Source organism: Piliocolobus tephrosceles, chromosome 20, assembly GCF_002776525.5.
Source record: "Piliocolobus tephrosceles isolate RC106 chromosome 20, ASM277652v3, whole genome shotgun sequence".
In the NCBI taxonomy this organism is placed as follows: domain Eukaryota; kingdom Metazoa; phylum Chordata; class Mammalia; order Primates; family Cercopithecidae; genus Piliocolobus; species Piliocolobus tephrosceles.
The window spans coordinates 23,805,781-23,829,283 of record NC_045453.1 but is presented as its reverse complement, the minus strand read 5'-3'; the positions used below and the strand labels follow the sequence as shown (position 1 = coordinate 23,829,283).

General features: G+C 42.0%; 2 pseudogenes; one reads left to right on the top strand and one right to left on the bottom strand.

The window, feature by feature from the left end:
* Positions 1 to 1,497: 1,497 nt before the first annotated feature.
* Positions 1,498 to 1,896, bottom strand: LOC111520991 (annotated as a pseudogene).
* Positions 1,897 to 11,576: 9,680 nt separating this feature from the next.
* On the top strand, positions 11,577 to 21,469 carry LOC111521030 (annotated as a pseudogene).
* The last annotated feature ends 2,034 nt before the right edge of the window (positions 21,470 to 23,503 follow it).

Here is a 23,503-nt window from a genome sequence, read left to right as displayed (position 1 = left end):
GTAGGGTCAAGTTTCACTACTTTTCCTTATGGATAGCTGACTGACCCAGCTATATCTGTTGAAAAGACCACTCTTTCCCCCTCTACTCAGAAAGGCCACCTTTGTCATAAATCATGTTACTTTAGATTTGTGGGTCTGTTTCTAGAAACTTCTATTCTTTTTGGCTGGTCTCCTTGTGTATCCTTGCACAAATATTACACTCTGTTCGTTATTGTCATTTGTTAGTAAGTCTTTCCTTCAACTTTGTTCTTTCTGTGGTTGTCTTGATTGTCCCTGGACTTTTTTGTATATACATTTTTGTATAAATTTAAGAATCAACTTATCAATTTCCACACACAAAAAAGAAAGCTGTTGAGATTGTGAAGTTTGCACTGTACCTGTAGATTTGGTGAGAACTGATGGCTTTACAATATCGAACCTTCCAATTCATGAATGTAGTATCTCTCTCCATTTATTTGTCTTTTAACATTTCTCTCCCTAACATTTTAGAGGTTTCTGCAGAGACTCTGACATATCTTTCAGTGGATTCATGCCTAGGTATTTGATTTTTGATACTATTGTAAATAGTATTGCTTTTAAAACCTCATTCTACAATTGTTCCCCTTTGTCATATAGAAATGAGGTCAATTTTTGTATGTTAAACTTGTATCTAGGGACTTTGATAAAATTAATTTATTATTCCAATAATTTATTGGCAGATTCTTCCAGATGTTCTGATTACGCAAATATGTCATCTGTTGATCATTTTATTTCTTCCTTTCTAACCTTTATACATGTTTTGTCTGTTTTATTGCACTGACTAGGACCTTCAGTACAATGTTGTGTACCAGTCATGATAGCAGGCATCCATTCTTTCAACATTTTACCAAGGTTTTTATAGATACACCCTATCAGACTAAGAAAGTTCCCCTCTATTCCTGATTTGCTAAGAAAGTCCCCCTTCTACTTTAAGTTTGCTAATAATTTTTATACTAATGAATGTTGGAATTTAACAAAAGTTTTTCTTTTTATATTGAGATAATCAAATAATTGTATGCTTTTATTATATTAATATGGGAAATTGCATTGATGAATTTTAAATGTTAAACTATCTTTGCATTTCTAAAATATTTCCAACTGGTCACAACATGTTACTTTTTTTACTTAATTTCTTGCACAAATTAACATATTACTCTTAATATATACCAGATTTTAAAATGTGTTAATATGTTTAGAATATTTGCACCTATACTTAAAAGAGAGATTGGTCTAAAATTTTCCTTTCTTATGTGTTCCCGTCAGATTTTGTTATCAGGGTTATAATAGCTTCCTAAAATGAGTTAGAAAGGAGTCTTTATTATCCTCTGGAAGGATTTGTCTATTTGTATTATTTCTTCCATAGATCTTTAAAAATTTTTTGCCAGAGAAGCCATCTAGACCTGCTTGAAGTTTCCTTTGTTAAATGGTTTAAATTAGATTCAATTTTTTTGTGTGTGTGTGAGCCAAATATTTATTTCTTCACTTCTTGCATTTGAAGTACTCTTCGATAACATCCTTGGCCTGAGACTCTTTGCCATAGTCCTTAACTACTACACAACTGCAACCAACCACTTTACCAGGTTTCTCGTCTCTGTCAATTTTACAGAGGCCTACCCATTCTCCTAGTTTCTTGTTGTCATCAACTTTAATTAGGTTGACTTGCTGTTCAGCACAAAGGGCCTCCACCAACTTGACATACATAGGCTCATCACAGTTGGATGCAAGCACACAAAGATGAGCTTGGCGCTTGTCTAAGGCTTTGGCAGCTTCGCGAATTCCATGTACTAGGCCATCGTGGGTGAGGGCAGTCTTCAGCATCTCTTGTAAAGCAGTATTAACGTCCATTACACCTCCAGCAGCAATACCTTCCTCGGCCATGGCGGTGGGTTACAGGTGAAGCTGAATCTTGAACGCACCCAAGCCTTGGCCTCCACACCACTTGGCGGCGGCAAGGAAAAAGCAGATTCAATTTTCTTAATAAAGGACTCTTTACCTTTACTTTTTTCTTGTATCAGATTTATGATGTGTTTTTTTAAAGGAATTTGTTCATGTTATCTAAACTTACTGTCCTAAAGTTGTTCATAATATCCTCTTGTTATATGTTTTCATGTTCATTTGACCTATAGTGATACCCTTCTTAAATTCCTGATCCGGATCATTTTAGGCCTTCTCTGTTTTTCCTCATCGGTTGCTAAGGATCAAAAATTAATAAAAATGTTATTAATCTTTTCAACAAGCTTTGGGCTTTGTGGCCTTTCCTTAGTATATTTGTTTTTAATTTCATTATTTGCTACTCCTGTCATTATTATTTCCTTCTTTTTATTTTCTTTGTGTGTAAGTTGCTGCACTTTCTCAAATTTATGAAAACAGATGCTTAGATCTGATTTCTACTTATTATTTTATTAATATATGTATTTAAAGCTATACATTTCCTTCTAAGTACAGCTTTAGATATCTCCAATAAGACTTTTCTCCATTTTTTTTTTTTTTTTTTTTTTTTTTGAGATGGAGTTTCACTCTTGTTGCCCAGGCTGGAATGCAATGGCGTGACCTCGGCTTGCCGCAACCTCTGCCTCCCCGGTTCAAGCAATTCTCCTGCCTCAGCCTCGGGAGTACCTGAGATTACAGGCATGCACCACCATGCCCGGCTAATTTTGTATTTTTTTTTTTTCTTTTTTAGTGTTTAGGGGATCAGGGATTCCCCATATTGATCAGGCTGGTCTTGAACTCCCGACCTCAGGTGATCTGCCCATCTCAGCCTCCCAGAGTGCTGGGATTACAGGCATGAGTCACCGTGCCCAGTCTTTTTCCCATTTTTTATGAAGGTATAATCTACATAAAATGATAATCACACTTTTTAGTGTTCAGCTCCAAGTTTTGACAGATGTATATAGTTGTGTAACTACCACCATGATGAAGATAGAGAAGAACTCTATCACTTCCCAAAAATAACCTTATGCCCCTGTATCCAGGGCAATAATTTTCTCTTCAGCTGCCTCTAAGCAGCTATCAAACCCATCCACTGAGTTCTCATTTTTGTGCACTTGTTTCTGTCATAGAAATTTAATTAATCATATAATCACCATTATATGTGATCATGTATGTTGTTTCATTTGTTTTTCTATTTTTTAGTCGTTTAAAGCAGAAGGGTAAATCCAGTCCCTGCACTTCATCTTGACCAGAGTAAAAATTCCAACAAGTTTTTATATGTAATCTTTTCATTATCATTTGGTTGAAAATATTTTCTAATTTCCATTGTAATTTCTTCTTTGACTCATCAGTTATTTAAAAGTGTATGGTTTATTTTCCAAACATATGGGAAATCTTCTAGTTATCTTTGGATTAATTTCTAGCTTAAATATACTATAGCCAGAGAACATATTCTGTGTGATTTCAGTTCTTTGAAATTTGTTGAAACTTGCCTTATGGCCCAACATATGTTCTGCTTTGTTAAATGTTCCATCAGCTCTTCAAAATAATGTGTATTCTGTAGTTGTTGGGTGCAATGTTGTATGTATAGCAATTAGGCCAACTTATTAATCATGTTGATCAAGTATTGTAAATCCTTACCTTTTTATTTCATCGGATCATATTAAAATCCCTTAATGTGATTGTGGGCTTATCTATTCTCTTTTCAGTTTTGTTGACTTTGAGATTACATTATTTGATACAAATGAATTTTAAATTGCCAAATCTTCCTTATGAATTATACTTTTTATCATTATGAAATATCGCTTTTGCTGGGCACAGTGGCTCATGCCTGTAATCCCAGCCGTTTGGGAGGCTGAGGTGGGCAGATCATCTGAGGTCAGGAGTTCGAGACCAGCCTGGCCAACATGGAGAAACCCTGTCTCTACTAAAAATACAAAAAATTAGCTGGGTGTGGTGGCACATACCTGTAATCCAGCTACTTGGGAGGCTGAGGCAGGACAATCACTTGAGCCTGGGAGGTGGAGGTTTCTGTGAACCGAGATCACACCATTGCATTCCAGCCTGGGCAATAAGAACAAAACTCTGTCTCAAAAAAAAAAAAAAAGAAATATCACTCTTTATCTCTAGTAATATTTTTGCCTGAAAGTATACTTTGTCTGATAGTCACGAAGCTATTTTAGCTTTCTTTTAATCTATCCTTTTCTATCCATTTATTTTCAATCTATCCTCCTGTTTATGATAGTCCTTGTAAGCAGCATATTGTTGGATTTGTTTTTCTATCCAGTCTAATAATCTTCATCTCTTAATTAAAATATGTAATTCATTTGATTTTAAATATATTATCATCTTGTTACCTTTCTTTTGTATCATCTAGTATAGTCCTCCTTTTCCCCATCTTCATTATTTTCTTTTTGAAAATATTCAATATGTATTATTACATAACACTCTCAATTACCTTATTATTTATACATTCTTTTACTGTCTTATGGATTTACCTAGAGATTACAACATATATCCGTGATGTATCAGAAAAAATAAACCTAGCCTGGGCAACATGTGAGATTCCATCTCTACAAAAAAATTTTAAAATTTGCTGGATGTGTTGGCATGCATCTGTGGTCCCAGCTACTTAGGAAGCTGAGTTGGAAGAATCACTTCTTGAGCCCAAGAAGTCGAGGCTGCAATGAGCCATATTTGTGCCACTGCACTCCAGCCTGGGCAACAGAGCAAGATCCTATCTCAAAAAATAGTATACACACACACACACACACACACACACACACACACACACATATACACATATACACATACACACATATATACACACATTTATTTCATTCTGAATCCCTAAGTTGCATCTACACACACACATATTTATATATATATATACATATATACACACACACACATACACATGCATATATATGTGCATGTGTGTGTGCTTTACCATTTGCCAGAAAACAAAAGGTCCTTGGAACACTTTAACTCCATTTACTACCTCCTAATTTAAATGTTTTTATTGTCATGTGTTTCAATTCTATGTACAGTTGACCCTTGAACAACGTGGGTTTGAACTGCATAGGTCTACTTATACATAGATTTTCTTTCACTTCTGCCACTGCTGAGACGGCAAGACCAATCCCTCCTCTTCCTCTTGCTCCTCAGCCTACTCAGTGTGAAGACGGCAAGGATGAAGACCTTTATGATGATCCACACACCACTTAACAAATAGTAAATATATTTTCTCTTCCTTATGATTTTCTTAATAACATTTTCTTTTCCCTAGCTTACTTTATTATAAGAATATGGCATATAATCCATGTAACTTGTAAAATATGTGTTAACCAACTGTTTATGTTTTCAGTAAAGCTTCTGATCAGCAATAGGCTATGAGTAGTTAAGTTTTTGAGGAGTCAAAAGTTATACATGGATTTTTTGGCCAGGTGCGGCAGCTCATACCTGTAATCCCAGCACTTTTGGAGGCTGAGGTGGGTGGATTGCTTGAGCCCACGAGTTTGAGACCAGCCTGGGCAACATGGCAAAAATCTATCTCTTAAATTAAAAAAAATTTTCGTTAAAAATTAATCAATAAAATGTTATACATGGATTTTTAACTGTGCAGCAGGTCACCACCACTAACCCCAGTGTTGTTTAAGAGTCAACTGTATATTATCTTAATGTAATAATTATAAACATATTATAATAAACGTATTATCATTATAAACCTATCATATAAAAAGATAAACATATTAATTTATGCAATCAGTGTTCATTTAGATCTATCCATTTATTTACCCTCTGCATTGTTCTTTATTTCATCCTGAATTCCTAAATTGCCATTGAGGATCACTTTTCTACCTGGAAAATACTATTTATTATTTTCTTTAGTGTTAATCTTCTGGTGAAAAATTATCTTGGCTTTTGTCAAAGAATGTCTCCATTTCTCCTTCATTTTTAAAAGTAGTATTCTGGATAGAGAATCTAAGTTGACAGTTTTTTTTCCTGCACTTTGAAGCTATCACTTTATTGCCTTTTGGCTTCCATTATTTTTAGCTATTATCTTTGTCTCTTTGAAAGTAACATATCTAATTTCTGGATGCTTTATAAGTTTTTCTCTTTGTCTTTACCTTTAAGCAGTTTGACTATGATGCGACTAGGGATGATTTTCTTTGTATTTGCTGCATAGGGTTCTTAAAGATCCTTTAATATATGGATGAATGTCTTTTATCATTTTTGAATAATTCTCAGCGAATGTCTTTAATTGTATTTCTTCCATATTCGCTCTGTCCTCTCCTCTGTGATTCCAATTCCATGTTTTAGACTGTTGCACCTTATATTGTGTGTCTCATGTTCTTTCATTTTCCACCTTTTGTCTCTCTTTGCTTCATTTACATATGTTCTTCTGATTTATTTTTCAGGTTACTAATTTTTCAGCTGCATCTAATCTACTATCAAAAACACATCCACTGAGTTCTCATTTTCAAGCATTTCCCAGTTGTAGAAATTTTATTTGATTCTCTTCTACAGTTTGTTATTCTCTACCAAAATTCGTCATCTTGTCACCTAGTGCTTTGAACGTTTTAATAATTATTATTTTAAAATCCCTGTCAGACAATGCCAATATCTGAATTCCCTATAGTCCTATTTCTGTTGACTGTAGTTTTTCTTGGTTTTTGTTCTAATCTTGCCTTTTTGTCTTCCCAGGATTTTTGTAATTGTATGCTAGACCTTGTAGATTTAAAGTGTAGAATATTTTAACCCCCTACATTGTATTTGTCTTAGCCTGGATTCCCCCAGAAAGGAGAACCTGAGACCTTGATTTGTGTGCAGGTAGTTAATTTTGTTAGTAATCCAAGCACACAGGAGTGGGATTCTGAGAAGAATATGACAGGGAAAGAGAGAAAGTCAATTCATGGGTACACACTTGAATTGGTCATTACTGGGGGTAACTGGGGATTGATCCAAACTAAGACCTCCTAAACAACAACAACAAAAATCTAACTGCATCTCAAAATGGACTGCCTAAAGAATGAAGAAGCACTTATTCCCCAACTCGCATTTCCCATTGGTCAAGGGTTGCTTATGGGTGGTTAATTCTGTTTCACTTTCAGGATGCATGTACATGATCGAAAGGTAGATTCCCATGGCCAGAGGCATCAGATTAGCCCTGACATGGGAAGTTAGAGATAGCAAAGGCTGAGGCAGGTGATGCTGAGTTACCCCTGCACAAAGTTAGTTGTGGCAACCGTGGCTGGAATAAAATACAGAGCAGTAAGATATGAGGAGGGACGGAAAAAACTTCCAGTCTCTTTCCAAAGAGGATGTATTTTGCTTCTAACAGGCAACTGGGTTAGGAAACCATGAACCTGATTCAATCACGGATTTTAATGGCTCAGAGCCGAGCTTCAGTCCTTCTGAAGGATGGTCTGTTCCTAGTTCTCCCTTACTTCTAAGCGGCAGCTCTCCGGGGTCCTAAATCAATCCTAGGGTGTTTACCAGGGCCCTCCTTCTGTGGCTGGCTCTGAATGCCGGTATTTGTTGCCCCAGCTCCAGAAATCTGCCTTCAAATCAATGAATGCCTTAGGGGGAAAAGTGGTTTGAAATATCAGACTCAGCGTTAAGGGTTTATTTTCCTTCTGGGGTCTTGGCCCCTTGAATCCTGGTTGCCTTTGGTAGTTTTCCAAAGCCTTAAATCAGATCTTCTTTTTTATGCCCAGGTTTTCTAGTTGTTCTCAGAAGGAAGATTTGTCTAAAACAAGTTAGCTGCCATTGCTGAAAGCAAAACCTTCCCATTTGTTTATGAAAAGGTTTTGGAGGTAGACGTGTACCTTCAAGTGTTAAAAACAGCCTTAAAAAACAATCGCCTCAAAGTCAGGGTTGAGCTTTGCATCCATACTCTCCTCCTCTTTCTAGGACCCCTGCCCCCAGCCCCACCATAGCTGTCACAGTGTCTGTCACTTGGCACACACTTAATATGTGTTCAGTGAATGCATACCCTGCAGAGTTCCTTGCTGTGTCCGTGGAGGATGCTGTGGGGGTTGGGAAGACCATCCTCTTCCTTCAAAGTCCCCATGGAGCTGACAAGAAGCTAAGGTGGGGATGAGAGGTCCCACAGACCTTAACACTCATAAGACCCCCCGGGAGAAGACTGATATGAGCTCATTTCTGGACCCCATCCTGGAGTTTTAATTTAAATCTAAGGCCAACACCTACTGGGAAAATATACCCTAAGCAACAATGGCTCCAGCACTAATAATTGCCCAAGACCTGGAATTCCTAATTCAAGGAGGACGCAATTTGGGGACCCCTTATAGAGGATCTCCAGGCCAGAACGAGCGGGATCTGAACATACAGTATCTGCTGGAATGGTGTTTCCCAAAGCATGGGACCCCAGGTGACTTTGCATGGTAGAGGGGCCACCACTTGAAACAGCATTGAATCCCAGAGTAAGTAACTCTTTTTCTATCCTCATTCAGTCCATTCAACTAAATCAAGGAGAAAGACTCAGGATGGCGCTAGGAGGTCCTTAACCCTTCTCCAACACACGTCCATCATCCTTCTTAACAAAAGACGGGCAGCTCTCAGGTTAAGAGCCTTCTTAGGCAAAAGTATTAGCTAGTAGACAATAACATGATTCTCACTGAATTTCTGTTTACTTGTAAAGTCTATTTATAGAGCATGATATTGGCTTTCCATTTACCTTAGTGACATAAGTTTAAGTAAACTTTTGAGAGTTTATGTCAACAAAAATATTAAGTTAATAGTCGCTTTAATTGTACATAACTGGAGCAAAAACCATGAAGGTTGTGTGCAAAGAAGTGAAATTTGAGGAACAGTGCCCTGAAGCAGTTCTCCTTCACTGGGAACAGACAGATCATGACGGGAACAGACAGATGATGACAAGAACAAAAGATGTGACCCCAGGGAACCTAGGAAGCCAGAAACCCACACCAAGAGGCCTGGCCATTTAGTTCCTACCACCCAACCAGGAAGGAATGAGGGTCAGCCGGGAGCAGACGGGTACCAACCTGCCCGACCTCCACCAGAGATAAGTTCCTCGGGGTCAGGACCAGCCATTTCCTAGTGATGCTCGTTTCCAGTATAAACACTCCTTTAATGAATCCAATATTTTTTCTAGCACCTCTTGAGACTGAAAGAGACGCATGTGAGAGTCTGAAGAAGGTGAGAAGCAGGTGGGGGCAGTGAGAACTTTCACATGGTACTCAAGAGAAGTGGAAAGAAGTTTGTAAAAGGAGCCAAGTGCGTTTAAGCATTCACAGGATGTTTTCTATGGGCTCTGTTTTATTTTTCCTCTCTGTGTGTATGTGTTGTGAGACAGTCTCACTCTGCTGCCAGGTAGTGAGTGCAGTGGTGCAATCTTGGCTCTATTGCAACCTCCACCTCCCCGGTTCAAGAGATTCTCCTGCCTCAGCCTCCCACGTAGCTGGGACTAGAGGCGTCCACCACCATACCCAGCTAATTTTTGTATTTTTAGTAGAGATGGGATCTTGCTATATTGTCCAGGCTGGTCTTGAACTCCTAACCTCAAGTGATCTGCCCACCTCAACCTCCCAAAGTGCTGGGATTACAGGCATGATTACACCACGCCTGGTTTGTATGGGCTCTTGAACCTTCCTAGAGGGATACCTAATACTCATCAACAGTGAGGCAAATAGTCCCACTTCCAAAACTTTCCTAGGTTGCCTGACATGAAGGCCACTGATTGGTTCATTACAAATTTGCTGCACAAACGTAAGGCCTGCATAGACCACCGCCATGGGAAGGCAGCCCAGAGGTGATGGAAGGCCAATGGTCCTGCCTGTCACATTTGCCTGAGATGAATGGCTTTCATTTCCCCAAGCCACCGAGACATATTCACCCACTGCACCTCTGCCCAAGTTTAATTTCACATCATGCAGCTTTCACAAATGAGTGATTGGGGCAGGGTTTATCGAGGAAATCTTTTTGTAGCCACCAAACCTGTGGAACCATTTTCTCCTTTAATTTCCGTCCCATACTTCCTGCAGAAACAAATAAGATTGAGTGAGGGAGCCGCTCTGCGAAGACAGGAAATATGTATGTATCCAAACCAAGAAACATCCCATCCGTTATGTAAGTGGGAGGGGCTGAGAAGAATGAGGAAAAAGTTGTAAAATGGCAGCCCGAGGGCCCACACTGGCCGGCAAAGGTGTTTTGTTTGGACCACGCAGTGTTTTGTTGTTTTGTTTTATAACGTTAAAAATATGTAAAAATTCAGAGATTTAACATAAAAATCCAGCTGTCAGGCTTCTCCTGGAAAAATCAGATCTGAACATACTGGGCCAACAATATGGCACCAACCAGGTGGAACCAAATGACCGGGGCACAGACTCCCCAGTTTGCCTCAATCCCTACCCCCACTTCGCTCCTGTGTGTTTCCCATGGAGTAACCAACTCATCCTGGTTGACCTCAGGTGGTTCTGGCCTTGACACTGAAAGTCTCATGTCCTGGGAGCCTTCTCAGTCCCAGATGAACTGAGATGGTCAGTTATCTTGGGTAGCAACCTGGCCCCAATAAACATAGTGGACAATATTCATACTATTTGCATCTTCTGCTAAGCACAGCTCTACGCATTGTAAGTGAGTTAGCTTGCTTAATCCTTGCAGCAACTCTATGAGGCAGGTACTATATCATCCCAGTTTTACAGGTGAGAAACTGAGGCACAGTCAGCTGAAGTATATGCAGCCTAGAGGACTCAGCTATGAGTTGGGACTTCAGTCTCTTTCCCTGGGTGGGTTCTCTCTAATCCAGGGAGTCAGGGCATCTTATTTTAGGTCCATGCAAGAGGAGGAAATTGACTGATCTGCTTCTAATCCACTTATCACCATGGCCCTCTTGGTGGCAGAGGTGGTTCCTACCCACCCAACATGTAGTCCCTCCTCTTCCTGCTTAAGATTACAGGGCCTCGATTTTGTGCAGGGCCCATCATGTACAGGAAAGGTGAGCTCCTCCCCTACTCAACCCAAAAGAATGAGAGTAGATGGTCCGCAGCATGGTAATTTTACTCCCCTTAGCTTGGTTTGATTGGTTTAGGATTTATGGCCTAGTTCTGTACAATGAGACGTTAAGAGGAGATGTGGTGAGGTTTTTGTTCCTTGGAAGGTTTTCACTTCCTGATAAAAGTAGCAATAGGGATGAGACCTTCTCCTATATTCTGCCTTGAATGAGGTTGTGTAAGGATGGGATGCTCAGAGCTGTGGCAGCCGTTTTGTGACCAAGGCACAAATCTGAGGATGAAAAGTCAACAGATTCAGCAGGGTGGGCCTGAGGGGCAGAAAGAGCCTTGGTCCTGGTGACACAGTGAAGCCACCAAGCCAACCCTGGAGTAACCCACCTCCAAACTCCTTTACTGATTGCTTAGGTCACTGTTAGTTCATTACATTGTAACTTGCAGCTAAACGTATCCCAACTGATATACCATGGGACCCTCAAGAACACCTTTGCTTTTCCCATAAAGTCTAGAGCAGCCCATGCCCTAGTTTCCTTCTGTCTGAGCCCTCCCCCGACCCTGTAGGGACTTCCAAGGTCTAGGAGGCACCTCCCAAGCATGAGGCACCCCCAGGGCCAGTCTCACCATGTCGGCCACATGGGAGTGAACAAAACAGAGAAATATCGATTGGCTGAGGAGCCAAAAGCTCGTCGTGTGGAAGAAAGATGGGTCAAGAGAAGTGGCGTGTTTCTCCCAATGTATTCTGCAAGTAATGGAGTGAGCACCAGTGAGGGTGAGACCTGTCCCTGGGACGATTCCTTCCCATCTCCCCCAAGTGCTCTCCCCCATCATAGCCTCTACAGGTTCTGGCTTTGACACTCACTCTGTGTTACTTTAACGGGGTCCTTTGCCTTTCTGTGCCTCAGTTTCCCCATCTTTAAAATGGAGATAATCTCATCCTCATAGTGTTGTGTGGTAATTGAACAAAATGATAACTGTAACATTTTCTCCAAGGTGCCTGCCCCATAGGCGTATTCTATAAATGTTTGTGATTATCTTTATTATGGAGCTGGGGAGATGGAGTAAGTGAGAAGGAGTTAGGCACTAACATTCCCATTTTGTAGGTAAGGAACCTACAACTTTGAGAGGCTACAATGGATTGTCCTCAAGTCACCCAAATAATAGGCAAATAACTAAATTTGAATTTAAACCTGGATCTATCCCATTCCAAAATCTGTTCTAGAAAGCAGAGTATTATTTTGAAGCAGGTACTAAAGGCAAGGAAAAAATCAAAAATTTCTATTCATATTTGGGATTCTTTCAATAAAGAAAAGCAAAGAGGTTTTCTGGATGGCAGGCTAAACTATTTTTACTGACACCTTTAATTAAAGACAATCACCCTTGGTGACAGAATGGCTGATCTCAGCTCTCAGGAAAATTACCCCAAATGACAAATGGAATTAAATATCCACTCAGCTACTGACAGATGCTCTCCGAAGCAAGAGAACCACAGGACTTGATTACAATGACAAGAATAGGGTCTGGCCCCCAGATTGGAGGAGAACAAAATCCACTTTCAAATGATTCTCCAATGACTTCAGTTAACCGTGGGCGAAACCAGGCAGTTAGTTGTATAAGGTAGATCTCTTTGTGGTTCAAATTAAATTTCATCTAGTACAAATGCTGCTTTGAGATTTTCAGAGAGAAAACACAATACTCAGGAAAGGACTTTGGATTTCATCTGTGTGTGTTGTGTAATTAGAGATCAGGTGGGCTCTCCTTATTCCCCAGGGCATGTTTAAGATATTTTGTTTGTTGATAATTACTTATAATAATTATTAGCAACATCCTCATAATACTCCCATTCCTACTGACCTGTCCAATTCCCATCTACCACAAAAGAATCAGCAAACTCTAGGCTCTGAGCCAAATCCGGCCAATGCTTGTTTTTTTGTAAATACATTTTTTGGAGCACTCCCATATTCATTCCATTTACATATTGCCTCAGGCTGCTTTCTTGCTGCAAGGGCAGAGCTGAATTGTCGTGTAAGTTGCAACAGAGACTGTAGGTGGCCTGCTAAGGTGAAAATTTCTTTCAGGTCCTTTAAGAAAACATGGCTTATGCCTGTAATCCCAGCACTTTGGGAAACCGAGTCAGGCGGATCACCTGAAGTCAGGAATTTGAGACCAGCCTGGCCAACATGGTGAAACCTCCGTCTCTACTAACAATATGAAAATTATCTGGGTGTGGTGGCATGGGCCTGTAATCCCAGCTGCTCAGGAGGCTGAGGCAGGAGAATTGCTTGAACCCAGGAGGCAGAGGTTGCAGTGAGCTGAGATCACGCCACTGCATTCCAGCCTCGGTAACAGAGTGAGACTCCATCTCAAAAAAAAAAAAAAAAAAAAGTACAAACCCCTGCAGAGACAGTAGAGAAGAAGACTTTCTGAAGGACAGACATTGTTGGCCACGCTCAGAAGTTGAGACTTTGCCCAAAAGGTGATAGGGAGCTCCTGGAAGGTTAGAAGGAGGGGAAACACGGCCCCTGCAGCAGATGCCATCAGTGCCTCATCCTGTCCCCTGGTCATCTCTGCAAGGCTAAGGTCACTTACTAACACCTGTGGGCATGCAAGCCCTGCACTGTCCATGCTCACATTAGTGATCCAGGGGCTCCAACATCCAGAGAGCCCAGGCTCAGGAGTCAGCTAGACCTGTATTCAAATTCCAGCTTCTCACATGTCCTACTGAGTGACCTTAAGCAAGTTGCTAAACTTTTCTGTGGCTAGAGAGATGGGCAGGCCAACTTTTCAGGGCCTTGGGGGACATGTGAGGAGAAACAGACAGCACAGATGTTAAGTTCAATTTGTGCTTGTTTAAAAGACAAGGAGGAGGCCAGGTGCAGTGACTCACATTCAAAAATCCCAGAGCTTCAGGAGGCCAAGGCAGGAGGATTGCTTGAGCCCAGGAGTCCAGGACAAACCTGGGCAATGTAGTGAGACCCTGTCTCCACAAAAAGTTAATAATTAGCTGGGCATGGTGATGTGTGCCTGTAGTCCCAGCTACTTGGGAGGCTGAAGCAGGAGGATCACAGCTGTAGTGAGCTGTGATCATGCCACTGTACTCCAGCTAGCCTGGGTGACAGAGACAGACGCTTTCTTGAAACAGAAGCAGAAGAAAGAAGAGAAAGAAAGGAGGAGGAGGAAAGAAAAACAATAAGGGGGAAAAAAAACTGTTGTAAGAAACCAGTATAACTCCTGACAGTGCCCCTGTCCAACACAGTGGCCAGCTCAGAGAGCTCAGAGAACGGAAGTCTGTGTCCCATCTTTGCTCTAGGATTTGAATAAAGTCAGTTCCACCTGCCTAAGATCCCAGAAAATGGGGGCCATTTTTATTATGTTTTGATTTCAGCAAATTACCACTTTCCTCAGGAAAGTCTACCAAAATAATGGACAGGAAGTTGTAGAAATTCAGGAGAGAGACCCATTTTGCTCGAATGACAGCAAACCACATTTGAACTTGAGCTAATTTAATTCTCTGCTCCAGTTCAATATTTCCAGCGAAGATTTTGAGAAACAAAATTAGATTTTCAGTAATGAAGATGAATTTCAATACATGCCACAGCTGGGCAGATTCAACTTGTTGCACCCACGTCGTTATTTCCTGGCCACATTGAAGAGTAAAGTCTGAAACTCACAGTTTAAATGAAGCCAGGAAAGAAAATAAAACCTTTAGCACTAGGCAGGATGGAGAGGGTTTTAGCCAGGCCCTTGAAGTACTTCATTTACAGGATCTTACTGTGCTGGGAGAAATAGTGACCCAGCTCTCAGGAATATAGACAGTTTGAGCTGGAACAATTTTTAGACATTACCTAGGGCAACTAAGGTTCCGTAAAACAAAAACCATAAGATTTTTTTGTTTTGTTTTTTATAAAACAGGGTCAGGCGCAGTGGCTCACGCCTGTAATCCCAGCACTTTGAGAGGCCAAGGTGGTCGGATCACAAGGTCAGGAGACTGAGACCAACCTAGCCAACAGGTGAAACCCTGTCTCTACTAAAAATACAAAAATTAGCTGGGTGTGGTGGCGCGAGTCTGTAATCCCAGCTAGTTGGGAGGCTGAGGCAGGAGAATTGCTAGAACCAGGGAGTCAGAGCTTACTGCAGTGAGCCGAGATGGCACCACTGCACTCCAGCCTGACAACAGAGCAAGACTGTGTTTCAAAAAAAAGAAAAAAAAACAAGATTTTACTCTGTTACCAAGGCTGGAGTGCAGTGGTGGTGGTGCAGTCATAGCTCACTGCAGCCTTGACCTGCCCTCAAGTGATCATCCTGCCTCAGCCTCCCGTGTAGCTGAGATTATAGGCACACACCACAATGCTCAGCTAACTTTTCAATTTTTAGTAGAAACAAGTTCTTGCTATATTATATTGCCCAGGCTGGTCTTAAGCTCCTGGGCTCAAGTGATCCTCCAGCCTCAGCCTCCTAAAGTGCTGGGATTATAGGCATGAGCCACCATACCCAGCCCACCATGAGATGTTTCTAAGAGTACAAGAGCCCAGCAATGAGTAACAAAATCTTTAAATCCACCTATCAAGAAAGACATTGCCTTTTCAATTCATCTTTCCCATTACATCGATGAAGGAGTCTCTGTTTGATGTTACTAGTTCTTTAACACTTCATTTTGAAACAATAGGCCGTAGGTCAGTGGCCACGCTGCCCAGCTAGAATTTTCCTTATAGATCAGGAGTCAGCAAATACTTCCCACAAAGGGCCAGAGAGAGATGATTTCAGACTCTGCATGCCACATGGTCTCTGTCACAATCAAAGGCAAAGGCAGCCATTGACAAAAAGTCCTAAAGTTTATAGACAAAATGTCATATAGTATGAGTGCGGTTGTGTTGCAATACACCTTTACTTATAGGCACTGAAAGTTGAAATATTCTTCACATATCATGAAATATTATTCTTCCTTTGATTTTTTTTTTTTCCCAACCATTTAAAAATGGAAGCATCTTTCTTAGCTTGGGAACAGCACAAAAACAGGCAGCAAGCTGGATCTGGCCATGGCCGTAATTTGTAGACTCTGTTGTAGAGTAGGGTGGTAGCCACAGAAGAGGAGTCCACTGTGCTCATCACCAGCTTGGACTCTGCAATTCCAGCTCCTCAGTTTATCACTTCTGTGACTCCAGAGAGTTACTTTGCTTCTTTGAGCCTCAGCCTTTCCCTCTGTAAAGTGGGAATAAAAACAGCACCTACCTCAGCAGGTTGTTATGAGCATGAAGTGAGTTAATCCACATTAAGTGCTTAGAACATGACATGGTATGCAGTGTTAAATCGATATTAGCTCTTGTTATTGTTTATTTTTACTTTTACTTTCTCTTTTGAGCAAGCGATACAGATTTTTCAACCATGGTGATAATATAGTTTCTTTTTTACCTAAACTTATTTAGGTAAAAAGTCAATTTAAAGGGAAATATCATTTGAATGTATATAGTCTTATGCAAATAGGGCAAAAATTATAAATGGGACACCCAAATGACTGAAGGTTCAGAAATACTTTGCTAGTTCCTTATCTTCACTATACAAGGTTGAGAAATAAATATTAAAGATCAGACAGAGTCTTCATATAAAAAGAGAATTAGGCCAGGTGCGGTGGCTCACACCTATCATCTCAGCCCTTTGAGAGACCAAGGCAGGTGGATTGCCTGAGCTCAGGAGTTCGAGACCAACCTGGGCAACAAGGTGAAACCCCGTCTCTACTAAAACACAAAAAATTAGCCAAGCATGGTGGTGGGCATCTGTAATCCCAGCTACTCAGGAGGCTGAGAATTGCTTGATCCCTGGAGGCAGAAGTTGCAGTGAGCCGAGATGGCATCACTGCACTCTAGCTTGGGCTATAGAGTGAGACTCTGTTTCAAAAAAAATTTTTTAATAAAATAAATTAATTTAAAAAATAAATAAAAGAGAATTCGACTGCATTTCATTGTCTGTGACTTTTAACTGCTAGAGTCATGTGTATAGATTGTCTTCCTGCCCCTCCTACACCATGAGCTCATAGAGGGAAGGGACACATGGCTTCTGAACCCCTAACCCTCAGAATGTGGAACATAGCACACAGACAGTGACCACTGATATTTGTTTTTTGAATTGAGGTAAGGTGGACTATTCCATTTCAACTAAGAACTAAAAATAAAATCCTAAGGCCCCCAACCAACTGAATAGACCCTCCTTGGCCAAGAGAACCTCAGAGAAACTGTAAAAACTGAGTTCCAGGCCATCACGGGACAGGAAGTCAGACTCACCCTGTTATAAACCCCTTCCCTTTTGTGGCTTGAACACAATAACTGACCAATGTTAATGTGAACATAGAGATCATAAGACTGATAGAATGGACTCTTTGTGGCAATAAGGTATCAAATTCTAAACAGGATCTAAGGCCAAGCCAAGCAAGGGTTAAGTGACACACTCCCATCCTTAAAGAAACTACTGTAGTCATGTTCTAATGAATCTAAGGTTTCTCTAGCATCTGAACAAGCACTGACCTCAAGATCAGCAACACTAAACAACTTCAACTCATGCCATATACTGACTAACTTGCCCCCGTTCCACAAGCCACAGCTTCAGCTTTGACTGGACAGAGGCTGATATCAGTACTTCCTCCTGATAAGAGACCACCAGCTGTAAACACGTTCTGGCCGGTTTACAGAGGCTGCACACTGAGTGCCTTCAAGGCCCTGCTTTACCTTTTGACCTACAGGGGATAACTAGAATGCATTTAAACACTGTCTCCTTCCCAAAGAGAACATAAGGCACACATAACACACACGTTTGTTCATACATACATCAGAACCCCTTTCATGCATATTCATAGCTCCTCCTGTAACCTGTTGAATATGTCTATTTGGCCAACCCATCCATGAATTTCTGTCTCATCTTTCCCTCCCTCAAAGTGCCTGCTAATGGCCTCTTCCAAAGGCGATGTTTTCCAGTCTGGCAGAATGGCCACCTTCCAGGCTACAATCCTTTATAAGAAATAGTCACCCTTCTAAATTTATAAATTTGTGATTTTTTTTTCAGTTGACACAACACATATGAACCTTCAAGTCACTTCCAGCCTCCCAAAAGACCAGGAGTCCGATTTTTTAATTCATTCATTTCGCAAACACTTAAGAACCCCAACCAGGAGCAAGCTGTGCTCAGAGAACCCTGAGAAAAGCAGTAAATAACCTAACCATTGCTCCTGGTCTTTGATGGTTGGCTCTGAATGATCTGATCACACATTCCTAACTTTAAAAACTGCTAAACACTGGCCTTTAATATGTATCAATTATTAATATGTATTTAGCATTATTTATTATTATGGTATTATATAATAATAATTATGTTATTACATAGTCATAATTTTTTTTTTTTTTTTTTTGGAGACAGAATCTCACTCTGTTGCCCAGGCTGGAGTGCAGTGGCATGATCTTGGCTCACTGCAACCTCCGCCTCCTGGGTTCAAGCAATTTTCCTGTCTCAGTCTCCTGAGTAGCTGGAATTACAGGGACCTACCACCACACCCGGCTAATGTTTATATTTTTAGTAGAGATGGGGTTTCACCATGTTGGCCAAGCTGGTCTTGAACTCCTGACCTCAAAGTGACCTGCCTAGCTCAGCTTCCCAAAGTGCTGGGATTATAGGTATGAGCCGCTGCACCCAGCCATATCGTCATAATTACACACAATAATATATTTTATTATAAGATATAAAATACAATTATAAAATATAATATTGGTGTTATAATTAACAAAGTACTATTTATTAATTAGGAATACAAAGGAAGAAATGACTGTAGCTCCTGAGCTGCCCCTGGTGTGATGAACCAGGAGCGGCTCAGAAGCAATGATCGTTCCTTTTTATTCCTAATTAATACTTGAGTTATTAATTATATATGTATTTATTTATAAATTGCATGTGGATACCACTTTTTTTCTTTTTTTTCTTGAGACACAGTCTCTCTCTGAAGCCCAGGCTGGAGTGCAATGGCACGATCTTGGCTCACTGCAACCTCTGCCTCCTGGGTTCAAGCGATTCTCCTGCCTCAGCCTTCCAAGTAGCTGGGATTACAGGTGCCTGCCACCACGCCTGGCTAATTTTTGTATTTTTAGTAGAGATGGGGTTTCACCATGTTGGCCAGGCTGGTCTTGAACTCTTGACCTCAAGTGATCCACTTGCCTCGGCCTCCCAAAGTACTAGAATTACAGGCGTGAGCCACCACACCTGGCCGTGGATACCAATTTTCCAGTTTATCCCACACATTATAAAACAGGCAAAAGACTGTGAAACCAAAGTTATAAGGTCCTCAGCGCTGCTACTTTCTTTCCACGCACCCCACTTTGAAGAGGACCCTGGGTGTGGCAGAGGCCAAGCTCACACCTGCGCACAGTCATAACGCAGGGGTAACCCCTGGTCAAAGTGTGACTGTGTTTGCTGGATGGGGAAGATGGTCCAAGGTTGGGGACATCTGTGACAGACCTGAAGCTGAGCTAGAGCTGAGATGGAAGTAGACCTTCGGAGGCAGAAAGTCCAGAAGAACAGTCCCTCCCAAGCAGGGACCCCGCGATTCCAAGTGCTCTTCTTCCTGCCACCTTCACAGCTTGGGAATGGGAGGGAGGAGGGTAGAGGCAGGGAGAGCTGGGGAGTTTGAGATGCCCTTTATCTGGTACATTATCTTAGCATGGCCGGAATAACTCTCACATCATGACATTGGCCATGGGGTTTTTCTTATTCCCCTCCCTGTGTTCAAGGAAGCCTGTACATCGTGGCAAAACTTCCTGCTGTCTTTCTGGCAAGGAGCCCAGCTTCATCATCACTGAGCGCTGCCCTTTGGTGCCAGTGCAGAACACGACAATAAAGCCTGACAGTGGGATTAGGATTTTGCAGACCCTCGACAGCAGGTCTGTGGAGCTTGGGAGCCTTCCAGGGGCCCTGCCTGTTACCGAAGCTGGGCACACAGCTCCATAGATATTTGTCTAGTGAATGAATGCAGGCACAGATGAGTGAATGGAGGAATATTTGCTCAAGTCCTAGCTCCACTATTTTCAGAACAAAACCACTAATAGAAGGAGGAGTTAGACTGCATTATTTCCAATTCTTACAACTGCACAGCAGAAATTATTTTGGCCCTGTGAATACTAGGACTGAGAGGAGAGAGGACTCCCAGCATCCCACCTGCTAGGAAAGGGGCAGAGCTGCTGCAAGGCCCCAGGTAGCCTGACCCTGAGCCAGCTTCTCATCCGCTTTGCCAATGGCTTCAATGTGGGGACTGAAGGGGATGCTACTGGCTAGGTCAACCCAATCATCTGACTCTCAAATATCACCTCCCATACCTCTGCTATCTGTTTACCCACAAGCTACTGGAATACCTCCAGCTACGGGCCTCCCATTTTTACCTTTGGATAACTAGAAGATTCTTCTTAATTTGGAGCTGACATTGGCTTCCCTGTGACGCTGTCTATGGAGTCCATCTTTGGGAGTTTTAGAAAACAAGTCTCCTCGCTTTCCCTGCTACCCACATAGGGGGTCCACGGAGTGTTGTTCTGGATTCCTGTCATAACTCAAAGGGAAACTTTCACAAGGTCCAGAGCCCTTGATGTCCTGCAAATGAAAGAGGAGGATGTCCTTAAGTTCCTTGCAGCAGGAACCCACTTACATGGCACCAACCTTGACTTCCAAATGGAACAGCACATCTGTAAGAGGAAAAGTGGCGGCATCTACGTCATGAATCTAAAGAGGACCTGGGAGAAGCTTCTGCTGGTGGCTCGCACCATTGTGGCCATAGAAAACCCTGCTGATGCCAGTGTCATATCCTCTGGTAGCACTGGCCAGAGGGCCGTGCGGAAGTGTGCTGCTGCTACTGGAGCCACTCCTATTGCTGGCCACTTCACTCCTGGAACCTTCACTAACCAGATCCAGGCAACCTTCCTGGATCCACGGGTTCTTGTGGTTACTGATTGCAGGGCTGGTGACCAGCCTCTCACAGAGGCATCTTATGTTACAACCTACCTACCATTGCTCTGTGTCACACAGATTCTCCTCTGTGCCATGTGGACATTGCCATCCCATGCAACAAGAAGCTCACTCAGTGGGCTTGATGTGGATGCTGGCCCAGGAAATTCTGCCCATACAGTGGCTCAATTGCCTGCAAACAGCGGTGGGAGGTCATGCCTGATCTCTACTTCTACAGAGATCCTGAAGAGATTGAAAAAGAAGAGCAGGCTGCTGCTGAAAAGGCTGTGACAAGGAGGAATTTCAGGATAATGGACACTGCTCTGGCTCCTGAGTCCACTGCTACTCAGCCTGAGGTTGCAGACTGGTCTGACGGCGTGCAGGTGCTCTCTGTGCCTATTTGGCAGTTCCCTACCCAAGACTGGAGCGCTCAGCCTGCCACGGAAGACTGGTCTGCCACTCCCCCTGCTCAGGCCACTGAATGGGTAGGACCAACCACTGAATGGCCTTACACTGTTCTTGCACAGGCTCTGAAGCAACATGGAAATAAGGTTGATAGAAAATAAACACCAGTTTCTAAAAATGTTTTTAAAAAGAAAAAGAAAACAAGTCTACTCTTTTAGATATGTGGATTAATATATGTGTGTGTGTGTGTGTGTGTGTTTAGAGAGGTAGATAACGCTAGCATTCAATATTGATAGAATGTTTATATATTATTAAGATTTATTGCATGCTTATCATGTGCCAAGTACTTTACAGAAATTATCCCACTTAATCCTCACAACACCACTGTGAAGTAGGTATCCTCAGACCCCCTTCTTCGGATAAGGACACCAAGGTTCAGAGAGCTTGCACCACCTGCCCAGAGCCCCACAGACAATTCCTGTCTGAGCAGAAGCTACACTCAGGCCCACAGTAACCCCAGCACCCTCCTTTCAGCTGCCATGCCACCCTCTTGCAGGCCTTACTAGCCTGATCTCTTGCCTCTAAAGAGAGTCCATTTGTGTTATTCAAGTTATCACTTTCCCTTTAAAAAATGTTAGAAAGCATGGGATTCATCCATAACCCCATCACCCAAAGAAAACTATTGTTAATATTTCCATGCATTTTTCAGGGTTTTTTTTTTTTGTTTTTGTTTTTGTTTTTTCACAAAAATGAGCTCATACTATACATGTTATTTTGTAACCTATATTTTCTACCCAATTATATATCTGGAACATCTTTCCATAACAACACATAAAAGCCAGCGTCATTTTATGACTGCCTGGAATTTCATTCTACGGATATACCAAAATATATTTAACTACTCACCTCTCATTGCACATTTAATTTTCTCCAAATATAAATCCCCCAACACATATCCTGGCACACAGATCTTTGTCCGTATATTCCACTATTTTGTAGGTTATTGCCTATAAGGAAAATTGTTTGAGTCCAAGGTTATGCCCACTCGAAGGTGTTGCTGCAGAATCCCAACACCCCTCCTCAGTGTAGGTGAGGGCTTATCTCTCCACCCTCTAGCCCACAGAGCTGTCAGCTTTTTTAATCTTGGCCAACCTAAAAATTATAATAAAATGGCCGGGCGCAGTGGCTCGCGCCTGTAATCCCAGCACTTTGAGAGGCCAAGGTGGGCGGATCACAAGGTCAGGAGATCGAGACCATCCTGGCTAACACAGTGAAACCCCGTCTCTAGTAAAAATGCAAACAATTAGCCAGGCGTGGTGGTGGGCACCTGTAGTCCCAGCTACCTGGGAGGCTGAGGCAGGAGAATGGTGTGAACCTGGGAGGCGGAGCTTGCAGTGCGCCGAGATGGCACCACTGCACTCCAGCCTGGGTAACAGAGCAAGACCCCGTCTCAAACAAGAAGAAGGAAAAAAAAAGAAAAAGAAAAAAATATATATATATAATAAAATGGCCAGGGAAAATTATAATAAAATGACATCTTGTTTTCATGCACTTAGCTTTTATTACCAGTGAGGTTGAATTTATTCCAATATCAGACAGTTTCAGTCCATCTTAGGCATATTACATCAATTACTATGGTGTCCCTAAGAGCACAAAATACCCCAGGCGGGATTCGGACCAGCATAGATTTCAGAGGCATCTGCCCAGCGGGTCTCAGCCAAGTGGTTAACGGCCTTCACAGGGTGCTGCCAGCCACCAGGGCCTAAAATGTGCTCAGGCTCCAGCCGTGGCACAAGACTGTCTGGTTAACTGTACACGTGGCCCAGCCATCCCAGTGTGGCATTTACAGCTCTCTGGTTTCTGTCAGTGCTGCCCCTGCTAAACTATGTGGCTGTCTAGTGTGCACTAAGTGCAAAGCTGGCTCCTGTGCCAGCACCCATGCCCACAGGAAAGGCTGCCTTGATTTGAACCTCTATTTAGGGCCTGCAGGGAGGGGTGCCTGTGTGTAAACACACTTGTGGCTTTTTGTTCTCCTTCCTGCTGATTATTTTAAAGCTAGGAGTTAAGTAAGATTCAGCTTAGTGATCGATTCACTCATGAGGCTGCCTAACCTGTTGCTGTTTTATAAACTCAGGAAATTCTTCTCATTGATGGGTCTCCGTGTTGAGGGTGTGACAGACCAGCCCTCTCCCATG